At 39.2% G+C, this 4,890-nt stretch overlaps 1 long non-coding RNA gene across 1 annotated transcript; it reads right to left on the bottom strand.

Moving 5' to 3' along the window:
* Positions 208 to 4,470, bottom strand: LOC110263478. Its single transcript, XR_002349195.1, has 2 exons — positions 3,446 to 4,470; positions 208 to 579 (listed from the first exon to the last, which is right to left on the bottom strand). It is a non-coding gene; the product is annotated as an uncharacterized LOC110263478 (long non-coding RNA).

The following is a 4,890-nucleotide window of genomic DNA, read 5'->3' on the forward strand; positions in this document are numbered from 1 at the left end:
CTGTCTCCCAGGCTCTACAGGAACAAACTGTTCTGATACCATAATGTAACACCCTACCACCCAGAGCTTTACACCTAGGATGTAAAACAGAGGTGGCAAGGTATTACAACCTCTAAAATAAAATGTATACATATAATAGTAGAAAGAATATAATAGACTAGGAGCCTTGAAAAATGGGTAAAACAAAATCGCGAAACGAAAAGTGCACCGCTCCGGAAACGGAATAACTTAGGTGTGAAGAAAACTATAACTATCAAACTTAAGATAATAAAAGTAGGAATAGAGGGCCAAAGATACAAAATAACAAGCTCCTAACTCAGCTCGTGAAGTCAGGGCTGGTCGGAGAATACTTACACACACACACACACACACACACACACACACATATACATATCCAAAATCTAAAAGTACATAAACAAAGTCCTGCCTCTCCATAAACCTCTAGAGGATCAAAGAGAATGAGTTATGCGGAGAGAAAACTAAGTGCATATATATATACATCACTGTACAACAAAATAACCCAGTAACCACTTCGCTCCAAGAATCCAGACACTTAACGAGTTGCCTCTCAACCTGCATCTGAAAAACAATAACATAGTATGGGGTGAGAATCAGAGGTTTTCAGTATGGTAAAGGTGCCATACACATAATATATAAGGTCCTGGAAATGCCAGGGGCAATCCTAGAACGCCGACACTCACATTATAGAGCTTAAAGTACTAAGCAGAAGCCATAGGTGGTTTTCTAAGAGTATCTAAGCCTAACTTAACTTAACCTTAAAATCTAAGTCTCATATTGCCATTCCTCCATACCTCCATATCCGTCAATATTTCACAGACAAATAAACAGATAAAATCAAGTACAAGAAGGTTACAAGTACTGCAGGTAACAAATATCCATTTAACATGGCAAGTACATTTAGGCACACCCAGTTAATGCACAAACAAGTAATTCAAGTAGTATGCATATGATGCATGCCTGTCCTATGGCTGATGAGGCTCATCTGTCGGTTATTCAGCCAACTCGACAAGTCCGAAAACCTTAGACTGTCCAACAATGTGCATCCCCAAGAGTCTATGCATAGCTTTTTCTCAAATAATCAATATTGCTCAATGGGGGTTAACATTCCTGGAAATTTTTAAGTGTCCAGTCACCTTTAAGTCGTAGGGTCAACAAAGTATCGAGCTTTCAACCTAGTACACGTGGTGGCAAGCCACGGTACTTTACCCAGGGAATCTCGTATCTCAGATCATTCAAGCCAAATATCATACATGATCATTCATTTTATTATCAAGCCAAGTATCATACATGATCATCCGTAACATTTCATAGTCAATTCATCACTTTTCAACTTTACTTCATCTCCAAGTTATCCCCATTTTCTAACTTCATCTGAATGTCAGGTTTAATACTATTATTAATGACTAAAGGAATGAAAATAGAGGTTTAGAGGTTTGAAATAAAGTTTAAAACTCCAAAAATCATGTTTGCTGAAACAGGGGCCATACGTACGCATGTCTCATGCGTGCGCGTGGGAGTGTGAAATTGCAGCTCGCGCGCGCGTCCTTTCATCATGCGTATGCATGGGTGAAAACTCATGTCTCGTGGACATGTTTGCTAACACCTTACGTGTGCGCATGAGACCAGCCGCGTACGCATCGCTAAAATTTCATGCCACGCATGCACGTAGGTCACGCGTATGTGTGGATGTACATTCTTAAAAAAACAAGGATCAACCAGAGAGCTGCACAATCAGGGAGAACACCACCTGTATATCAACATATTATATTCCAAAACTTCCGACGAGCATAACTTGCTCGTTTTAAATCGTTTTTCTTCCGTTCTTTGAACGGCATAAACTTCACGAATCCAATTTTCATTTAAAACAACTTGGAATCAATTTGGGATTCCGGAAGCCAAGTTATAGCCCACCGAAGTTCAGCCAAAAAATTAACTTTTACAAACTCATTAAACCTCATTTTCAATCAACATTTCCATTCCATTCTTTACCCAACCTATCATTACCAATCCAAACACCAGTAGCAAAATTCAAAACACTACATCATCTCATCAACCACCCTTTAATAACCTTGCACAATTTCATATTTCAACAACTCCATCATACTTTTCTTCAATAAACTTTTAACCATATAATCAAATTACAAATTATCCATCAAGCATCAAACCAACATGTTCATAACAAATTACTAAACATTATATATATACACCTGAATTCCAACTTATCTTATGGTCATCTAGCCTAAGTTTTCACTGAATATTATATATTAAATGCACGAAACCTAAAACTAACAGAGCCCCAAAATCTCAACTAAACAGCTTCCTCCAAGTTCCGGTATTCACAATTTCAAGCTCTAATTATTTATTCCCAGCCTAATACACATTCAGAACACATATATACCCAATTTAATTCCTAAAACACAAATTCAGAATATTTAGATAGAACTATTATATCTTCACTTTACCCAAACTTCACATAAGCAAGAGTGAACATTTTTCTCAAGCTAATTGGGTCCAAAAACATAAAAAATCTAAGAAATCAACATCTCTTTCAAATTTTCCGAAAATTGGGGGAAAAGAGTGACTGAGAGTAATTATTGGCTTACCTATGAAATTGTTCCGGTAGAAACGTAGAGCTCGACGCGGTGCACGCGTGGCCACAAAGGGTGCAGCGATCGGAGCTCGGGCGGAGAAGCTACGGTGAATTGAATTTTGCCGTAAGGGTTTTCGGCGTTCCTTTCTCTCCTTGAAGCCTCCAGCAATGTTCAGCTGAAATGAGGAAGAGAAGGGCATTGGGCTCATTTAAAAGGCTGGCCCGGTTGGTCCCACGGCCTGGTTTGAGCCCAATTCAACTGGTTCGACCCGTTTGGTCCAATCTTGGACCGTTTTCTTCGAAATTAGTGTCAAAATTCTCGTTTCGATGAGCTCTATCCTAATTTGATATAATATTCACATTTCTAATCTTCTTTATTAAAACTAATTTATCGACCAATTATTTACTAATTTAACGGAGTTTACAAAATCAATAATAACAACCTCCACAGCGTCGTCAAACGAACAATTCAATAGAATTCAATAGCAACCAACTTGACATAATCAATTAAAATAAGGGTTTCTAGTAATTTCAAAACCATAAGAAAACCAGTAACAATCATAGCCATAACCCAAACTCAATTCATCAAATACTCATACGACAGGTTTTCAATAATCAACTCAGCATATTCAAATTAATAAATAACACCAAATTAATCACTATTCACAACCACAATTCAACCAATTTTATCACATTCAATTATATTCACAATCACCAACAATCTCAATTTCATCAATTAATCAAACGAGACGTTTATAAATTATTTGCAGTTACTCACTAAACTTCAATGGCATTCGTAAAGTAAAACAGTTAATTTTAAAATAAATCCCCTACCTCAGTTAGTCAAAATCTATAAAATCAAGCGTGACTCCAACTTCATTCTAACTTGCATCAGCAACAACAGCAACTCTAACAGTTTCCTGATGGCATTAACACTATCCTCTATGATAATTCTAGCGGTAAACAGGGAAAATAGAGTAGCAATACTGAACAGAAACATAGGTTTTCTTAGTTAGAACACGTGAAAGACATAGGAATAGAATAGAAGCAGAGCAAGAATTAAAGCACACGGTCTCAAAAATGGAAGAATTGGAACCGAATCAACAGCTTCAATGGTAGCTCTGATGGCGACAGAGGCTCCAGCAGCTGCGAGAACCAAGAGCAGAGGCAGATCTGAGCAAGCCTCCCCTCCAAACCTCCAAAAGCAACACCAGTTCCAACAAGGCTCGACGGTGGTAGCAGCTGACTTCAGTGCTGGCGACGCTGGGCACAACGGCGACAGTAAAAACTCGGCGCGGTGGCTGGTCCTCAGCAGCGGTGGTGACAGCGACGATCCCAGTTCCTCCTCTTCGTGTTCTTCTCTTCCTCAATTTCTCTCTCCTCAGATCCACTCTCCGCCACAGTGAACCAATGGCAGCGGCAACGAAACCCCAGCGGTGATGAAGGCAAGGCGACGGCACAGGCAGCAAAGCCTCCCTCTGTCACTCGCGATGGCAGTGCAGACTCCGTGGGACTGCGATAGGCACAAACGACTTCCTCCTTCAACAGTGACAGCGCAGAAATGACGGCACTGGCGAGGCGGCTGGACGGCTCTCTCTCTCCGCGGTTCCGTTTTCAACGACGGCTCAGCAGCAATGACCGGCGGTGACGCGCGACAGAGGTGGCGACTGCGTCGGTCTTCCTCTCCTTTCTCTGCACTCTCCATTCTCTCTTTCTCTCATGGGTAAAGATGGCTCTGTGTGTGTGTGATGTGAGTTTTGGTGTTGTGTGTGTGTGTGTAAATTGGGAATGGTTGGCAGTGGGGGAGTGAGTGGCAGGAAGAGTGAGAACGTGGCTTACTGAGGGTTACACAAATGGCGGTATGCATGTGGTCTGTGGATGAATTGGGTAATAGAATTAGAATTGGTAAAATTAGGGTTTAGAATTGGGAATTTAGGGTTAGGGTAGAGTATTAATTTAAAACCAAATTTAATCAATATAATTAATTTTAAGAATACTACTTATTTTTTAAATTACAAATTATTTTTAATTAAATACTTCTAATTTAAAATTATAGATAAATAAATAAATTCTTCTTTATTTATAAAATAAGGTTCGAAACTAAATATTCAAAATATAGTATATAAAATTTCTATTATTTCTTAGTTACTAGAAGGGTTAAGTATGATTTTGGTCCCCAACGTAGGGGCTGAAAATTTATTTCGTCACTCGCCTTTTTTTCGCTCCAAAATGGTCCCCAAAGTTTCAGTTTGTTTTAAAATCGTCCTTTTTACCAATTA

The sequence above is a fragment of the Arachis ipaensis genome, chromosome B06 (assembly GCF_000816755.2).
Source record: "Arachis ipaensis cultivar K30076 chromosome B06, Araip1.1, whole genome shotgun sequence".
In the NCBI taxonomy this organism is placed as follows: Eukaryota; Viridiplantae; Streptophyta; class Magnoliopsida; order Fabales; family Fabaceae; genus Arachis; species Arachis ipaensis.